Source organism: Malaya genurostris, chromosome 3 (assembly GCF_030247185.1).
Source record: "Malaya genurostris strain Urasoe2022 chromosome 3, Malgen_1.1, whole genome shotgun sequence".
NCBI classification, from domain to species: domain Eukaryota; kingdom Metazoa; phylum Arthropoda; class Insecta; order Diptera; family Culicidae; genus Malaya; species Malaya genurostris.
Genome location: NC_080572.1, coordinates 51,450,957 through 51,459,734, shown reverse-complemented (window position 1 = coordinate 51,459,734; position 8,778 = coordinate 51,450,957).

Sequence of the window (8,778 nt, the reverse complement as noted above, 5' to 3'; positions counted from 1 at the left end):
GAAACACGTACATTTAGTTATTTTCACTCTGGATTCCGTTTTTATCAGGCACTTTTTCGTCATTTTTCCAATTTTAACTTGCAGTCGCAAAACAAAACAAGTACACGGCAACTGTCAAAAATGAACTTGATTCATCGGCAGTTCATTTGTGTCGTCATCGTGCAAAACCTAATTGTGATCAAATCACGAGGTATATTTTTGTGAATGAGTTCTCCAAAGGAACTATGCATATCGGATCAACGGTTTAGCAGCTAGAGAATAAGGTTCACGTTATTGTCGATTCAAACCACTGTGGAGTGTCGTCACCCTTTCATATATTGAATCTTTGGAGATTTGTATTTTTCAAATACATAACCGTAAAACTAACAATATATGACCCGATCATTATGAATTCACGCGTCTGTGAGTCGTTTTCAGTCAAAAATGAAGGCGATGCTCACAGTTTTCATTGATTATAAGGGTGTTGTGTATCATGAATTCCTTCCACAAGGCCAGAACGTCAACGAGAAGTATTGTTTAAGCGTTATGAGACATTTGCGTGAATCAATTCGTCGAAAAAAAAACAGATTTGTGGTCAAACAACTCGTGAATCTTGCACGACCATAACGCACCATCACACAATGCCATCATTTTTCGTGAACAACTGGCTAAAAACGAAACGAATACCATTCAGCAACCGCCAAATTCACCTGATTTGGCTCCCTTCGACTTTTTCCTATTCGGTCGACTCAAGAGACCGCTCCGTGGAACGCGTTTCAGCACCCGAGATGAGATAATGGAAAAACCGCAGATAACTTTGATGGTCATACCTAAAACTGAATACAAAAAATGTTTTGTGGATTGACATAAGTGTGTTGCAGTCGATAGGGAGTGAGTACTTTGAAGGGGACAATATCAAATTTGATTGATAATCTTGTATTATTAATTTTCGGAATAAATTCCGGGATCTTTTTGATCAAGGTAGAACAACATCAACGCGTGAAACATTTCGTAGACCGATGAGCTTATGTCTGTTCCTTGTGTGAAATCAATCTTTGGTGATACAATATGATTTTAGATCGAAGATGACGAAGATGAAAGGTAACCAAATGCGAAAAGCAATTGTGTGCGGTCCTAATGAAAATCCGGATCTTTCTGTAATAAAAGCTTGGTTTTCCTGCAAGCACTGTCCATCCATAAATCTTCCGATACACGTTTGACAACTACACCATAGCGAATGGAGTCCATGTTGTACCGATAGAAGCGAATCCACCTAACTGCCCGAAGTTACGACCTATCGAGCGATATTGGGCTCTCATGAAGAGAGAACTCTATCAATATAAATAACAAGCTACAACTATAGAAAAACCTGTTTTAATTGCTAGTGCTATATAATGCCTTTCTTATATAACTCATGTTTTCATTAATATTACTAAGAGATTCTTCAATTTTTCTTTGAATATAAAATAGGAACAAATTTTTTGGGCATACATTAGCATAACCTTTTCAATTTTAAATAGTTTAAAAAAACTATTTAGTTTTTTTTAAGTTAATAGGAATTCTTTGTGTTTTGCTCTAAATGACGGTTTAAACATTTCAAACACATCTCACCCCGTTGTTCCGGAACCGGAAGTGTGATCCGAACAAAGGTCAAATGTAGTCTACTTTTATGTACGTTGACCCTATTATTTGAGAAATCGGTCCGTTTGGCCAGAGACTAGCAGAACATATAAATTGAAGAATGATACGACTATTTGAATGTATTTGGCTCGATTTTTCCGTGTCATGTATAAAAACACGCTCCTGAAAAAATATTTTTTATACTGATCAGCCTGTAATTCCGGAGCCGGAAGTCATTTGCACAGACACGACATTCGGCCCTTTGGGCCTCGGTTAAAAAGTCGGTTTTTACAGTGCTGACGCAGCCTTTCTATGTGAGAAAGGCGAAAATTCGAATAATCTTGGGCAAAAGCCTGCACAGACCCTAATGGCTAGAGTAAACTGAAATTTCGTAGTTTCTTTATGAAGCCTTATTGAGTAACTGGAATCAGTTTTAAGATGACTAATAATGCATAATTAAATGGATAATAAATGCATCTTGAGTTCAACTAACAGCAAACTTGTTTTATTCCAAATTTAATCTGTCCAAATTTCGTCGCGAACAAGCCTTATAAAACGTTTCGAATCTGCACTAGGAAATAATTTTTAATTAGATGGTACGGAATGAATATGGCTGTGTTTCAACCCCCGGGCTCAATCATCATTGATACCTAATTAAACATGAAACAGTATTCACATCAATGAACTTGATTTAAAAAATATGTTCTGGTAATACTGATTTATTACGAATACAAATACAGCTCATTAGCTTTTACATTTCAATGCTGTTGTTGACAGGGCAGTTGTAATAACAGATTCCCCGTATTTGAGCATGCTTAAAATGCAAACTGATTTGTTCCTACTGACCTCTCCCATCGATACTATGCGTTGAATTTAATTACTAAGTTTTCAATTTCAATATGGAACAACAAAAGCTTGTAATTAAAAGTTGCAACTATCACACGTACGCACTCGGTATTCCCAGTTTTGATTTGGAACACATCTTAGTTTTCTGTATAGGGGTGCAAATTAGAAATTCAAATGTAAATACATGTAGAAATGTGGTCAGCTGTGGTCAGCAAACAGTCACTGATGGACATCTTATCAGATCTTGGCAAACCGGCTATGGCAATTCATCGAAAAAAACACATTTGTCACCAAAGATGTCCTTCTCAATATCGAACTACGTCATCATTCGCATGGATCGAACCCACTCTAGGGGCGGTGGTGTTGCGATTGCAGTCAGAAGCAGTGTGAAGTTTGCTGTATTTCCTAGCCTTGGTACGAAATTCATCGAATCGCTAGGTGTCGAATTGGATACGATGGATTGGAGAGCAACATACTGCCCTAGACAGTGCTCATCGAACCAAGGAACTCAATCACAACTAAGAAATGATCTGCAGAAGCTGACGAGAGGACGAAATAAATTCATCATCACCGGCGATATAAATGCCAGACATCAAATCAAGGGAAATTCCAGAAGTAATGGAACAGTTTTTGCAATAACTGAGCGGAAACATATATTGGGGAAGCCAAATGAACGAAAAAACTTAACAGAAAAGATGATTTTTTGGAAAAAGCTACCCTCAGAGACAGGACTCGAAACTGCGTTCTTATGCATTCCGTGCATACGCGCTACCATTTCGCCACTCTGAATCCTGTTATAGTCACTCTAAAACGCCAGCTAGACATAGTAGAACGCACTATGTGGAGCATGAAAATAGTGCAATAGAAGTGCGTGTGCATGATCTTCCCTCAAGCGTCATCGATCCTTATATTGGCAAAACTATGTCCCAATACGGAGAGATTCTCTCTATCGAAAAAGAAAAGTGGAAGAATTTTTTCCCGGTATTCTAAATGGCGTACGTTTGTTACGCATGCGCTTGAGGAGTTACGCATCCACTTCAACGAAATCATCCAACGTATCCACTAGAGAACAAGTTGCAGTTAACAACTTACCATACAACCAACCAGAAACTGCAAACAATGTACAACCGCGAACAAACTGCCCCTCAATCCTCGCAGGAGGAAAATGGAAGCTCCTCTCTCCCTAGAAAACGGGTGACAACGAGATTCAATACAAAAAAAAATATCTGAAAACTCAGCTAAATCGGTCACGTAAAGCTTGTACGCAAATAGGCCTGAATAAAATATCTTTTAAATAAAAAAACCCTTGTGTGGAGAAATCACAGACATTTTCATAGACACAAATTATACAAAGGTTATATGCACATAGTTAGAATAAGCGGCAATAGTAAAATGATTCTATCGCAATTATCAACTGCCTGTATAGAATCGGATCGCGAAACGAGAATAAGCGACCGTTTGTTGCTTCAGAGAGGATCCCCACAGCAGCGTGTTAACCTTTGATTCTCAGAAATGTCATCGAGAGAAATTCGCTCTCGCACTGGTGTCGATTCTACACGAAATAAAAAAAAGCATGAAATCGAAAAAAAATTACATGAAACGTCGAGATTTAGTGTCATCTCGAAAAAAAAATTTTTTGAAAAAAATCCACTTTTTGGGACTAAAAAGTCCCAGAAAGTTGATTTTTCAAAAAAAAATATTTTTTAAATGACACTAAATGTCGACGTTTTATGCAGTTTTGAGACTTTTGGCATCAAAAAAGTTTTCGATTTTGGAAATTTCATGTACTTCCCCCTATGGTGCTTTTTCAAGATTGAAAATTTTCAAAACTTTACCACCGAGCAGCTCCCCTTACGCATGTCCGATTTAGCTCAAATTTTGCATGAGGGCTTTTTTCGAGGTGCTTAAACTTTTGAGCACTAGAGCTTTACGAAAATAGAGGTGATCCCAAAATTTTGGCACCCTCATATATATAAGAGCGGTAAAAATCAATGTGTTTTATCGGTTAAGCCACTTATACCATCATATCTCCGGAACCAAAAGTCACAGTCATTTGATCTTCGAACTTGATTAATGGCCTGACAGTAGCTTTCAAACGAGCCTAAGTTTGTTAAAATCGGTTCTGCCATCTCTGAGAAAATTGAGCGGTAAAAATATCTTCGAAAAGTGCACACATATACACACACACACACTGTTCGAAAGTCGGTTTTTCCAGCAATTCTAATACCTCTCTATAGAGAAAGGCAAAACTAAAATTAATAATGTGCGTTCATCCTCATGGTCTTTGTTAAAAAAGTTGGTAGGGGCGAATAATTTAGAGTTTGCCTCGAGCGCCAGAAACGCTCACTAAGGCTCTGACCTGTTATGTTTTGAACTGAGTTGTACTGACGAGTCGAAGAGGAAACACGAAGGAGAACAAAACCAAAATGCATAAAATAGCCTTTCAATTTTCTCATTGTTGTATCGGAGCCAGATTAGGTCAGGCAGTGAACCGTTTTTAGCAAATAAGTTTTAAATTATAATATATGTCATTTGATGAATTCTAATTATTTCATAAATCGTTTGTACGATGTTTTATTTTCTTGTTATTTTTTTTGGTTTCCTTTTTAAGAGCAAACATAAAACACAACATAATGTTTTCACTAGATACGAAAAGCTTGTTTTCAAATATTCCTAGGTTGTAAAATAACTTAACATCTCTAGATTTGGGTCAGCTCGATCATACATACGTGAAAATCTATCAACATGCATCCATTAGCCATGATCAGTGCTTCAAGAGTTCACGTTTTTGTGCCGCCTCCAAAGTCCGTACAACTTATGTCCAGCCAGTAACGAATTAGGGCGGTAACATTGAACTGACCATTGTCTATGGCGATTGTCATAGGTCAACTTCGCGAATCGATCGATCGATCGATAAAACTGGAGTAAATGAACTCTATGTTTTGCAATTTCTTTGACAAAGCGATCACCGCTGCGGCACACATGTCATGACATCTACACCACCGTCGCCATGACGCAAGACTGTCACAAAATATAGACTCAGAACTGGAGCGGAGATTGCGATTTGAAGTTACATTATAATGAATATATGCCTATCACTTTGGGGCACTTATTTTTTCGTTCTCGTCAACATTGATTTTGTGAACATTTCACAACTTCGTACCAAACCCGGTAGACTTAGGGCATCTGCTCTGATATAAAAAAAACTTAACCAAATCGACTGAATTTGAATGTAGCCCAGTATGATAATAATCGCAGCCTCTTATCAATTCACTCATTTGCATCTGGTAAACAACTTAATTTCACTTTTCTTATCTGCACTAAGCTAGATTATATGCAACAAGCAGTTGCATAGAGTACTCCTCTCTTACTCAGTGGATCATGCGATTATGTATGCTATAAGACATGAGTTCTGTGTAATTGTCGTTCAATTTTTACAGTTTCACCATTTGAACGTTTGTAGGAGTCACTGGAGGAGGTTGGTAGCAAAACTGTGAAATGATTGATACGCACTCGATCGTCATCGTGTCGCTGCATCAAGCCTAAGCTTTTCAAGAGGACACTGAGAGGCGAGCGGCAGCGAGTGCTTTAGAGACCCGGGTGGTAGTTATAGGCAGCCCACCGGTAAGCTGAGGTGTCAGTTTGAAGGAATTATTTCTTGCCTTTTTTGTCTCACACGAATCTAGCCGTTGGCTAACGTAGTGAAACCGGTGTCCGATTAAAGGTGCTAAGTTGCCATATAAGCCTGTTAGTAGAGGTAAATCAACCGTTTACAAATGAAATGAGGAAAGTTTTTCCGAGTGTTGATTTCTTTTATGATGAATCGGTTTGGGTGGTCCATGAGTAGAAAGCTTCTGTCGATAAGTTAACAGTTGACTGACGAGTGCAGAATTACTAATCTACTGTTAACTTAACTGTTTTGAATTATAACAACATGAAATTCAAGCAAATGATTTACCCATACAACATTTCTTAGTATTCGTGACGTGATACCTGAACGATTAACTGATATGACTATTAATTTCATCCGGCCAAGCGCACGATGACGACACAAATTAACTGTCAAATTCATCTTTGATAGCTATTGGTGGTTTGTCTACATTTCAAATAACACGTATTCAAATTAGAATGAACACATACACAAACCACTGATAGCTGTCAAACGGTGTTCATTCAGCTCATTTTGTGAGGTAATGTCATGCAAGCAAAGACCGAAATCAGCTTGTTGGCGAAAAAATTAGTTGATTTGCTGATTTTAGTTAGTTATTTTTTAGGACAACTAAAAAATTCTTATATTTGCTAATTCAGATTTGTTATTTTTGAACCCCTTAATAATGCTAAAAAGTTGGTTGAATTTGCTAATTTTTCAGTTGATTTTGCAACATATACTACATGCTGTCATTTCTTAGCAAAGACACGCTCCACTTTCATTCAACTAATATTTTTAGCAAAATCAGCAAAACTATGGTTGATTTTAACAAATAATTATTGTTGATTTCAGTAAAAAATGTTGTTGAATTAAGTGATATTGTTGTTAATTTCAATGAAAATTGACAGTTAATAATAACAATAAACCTTAGTTAAGTAAAATATATACTGATTCCAACTACTGCGAACTGTTAATTTTAGCTACAGCCAAAACGAGTCCAATTAATTAATTTATTTTAATTGGAATTGTCAGTTGATTTGATCAATAAACTTTCTTGAGTTTTATAAATTTATTTCTGTTTATAATGTGAATAATTGATTTTGCACTATAAACTAATAGCTGCTTTCCTAAGTTTGTAAAAGGCCTCTTAACAAAAGAAACAATACATATGGGTATGGTCCTGATTATAACTCATTTTATCTAATTTGTTAAATTCTTATGCACTGTAAAAATGATTTGCTTCTCCAAAGCAACATTTTGTTTGTTCATTGTAAATTCTCACTTACAATCACGAAGCGTAATTACAAACGATCTGTTTTGGTTAGGCACGGAATGTAATGAATGGCCAATGAAAATGTCTTACCATTTCGGATAGTAGCTCTTTGATTCATGTGTCCTACTCTATTGTTGTAGATGCTGCTTGTAACATCACGGTAAATTTTCAAATGACCGTACAGGGAAGTGTCAGTTTCGATTTGTTTACTTTCTTTTCTGATTATTGAGCGACTAAACGAGTATATTTTCGTTTATTTATATACATGTACTAAGCGGAAACCAAAGCATTCAGATGTCGTCTCATACAGAAAGTTCAGAGATAGAAGTCGGAAAGCAAGCATAGAATATGCAATAAACATGTACTTTCTGCACTGGTCACAGAAATGATTGTTAGTTAATCTTTTAATAATTCACTGATAGCTGAAAGCACTCCACAAATAAACTTAAACCAAGCCACTTTACAGCAGTTTTACATATCGGTCAGTTAGAAATTTCAAAATCTATATATAAAATATATCAAAACAATTTCAACAAGACTATCCTGTTTTGTTTTTCAACGAATTGTGTTGCTTTGACACTTCTCATGAGTTTTTGACTAATAAACTTGTTAATAAAACCAATTGCATTCTTGTTTTCTTTGTGCTGTCTTTCTGCAGTGATGATGACAGCCAAACAGCGTCAAACTATTTGATTTTAACAACAAAATTAGTTGACAACGAGAATTTCGTTTGGGATTGAAATGTTGCTGGTTTGTGTCCAGGATTTTCGCCATCTAAATATATTCGCTAAAAAAATAACTTTTTTCAGCAAATTAAATTCTGAATGTTAACCAATTTATTAGTTATTTTGGCAGTTTTGATGTTAAAATCAACTAATTCAAAAACAGTAATTAGGCGCAAAGCTAATTTTGGTCGTTCAGTGTGGTTATGGAAAACCTAATTGAGTTCAGTTTAATCCAATTAATTAATTCAGTTAATCATTCATTCAGGCAGTTTACTTTTAACTAGTACAATGAGTGTTTCAATACAAGAACACGTTTTGTCAATAATGGAAGCGTACCCCTTGCCGAAATTTGGCCGAAATAATGAGATCTGCAAAAACAATTATCAGTCATAACGCGAGATTCTGCAATAAAAAACTGATCAAAACTGAAGGATCAAAACGCAAAACTAAGTTTACGCCACACATGCTCAGTTCAGTTGATCGGTCAGTTATTCATTCCGCCTAAGGCTGATTTCAGCTGCTTTTTAAAAATGGTGAATCTTACAAAAGCAATCGAATTGAGAATCTACGCACAAATGCTTAAAAATCCTACAATGTTGCCTAGAACTTTTGATTCTAAAAAAATCTGAAGCTTAGTAATACAAACCAGGAGGACGATACATCAATTGCTAAAAAGGGAGAGTGAA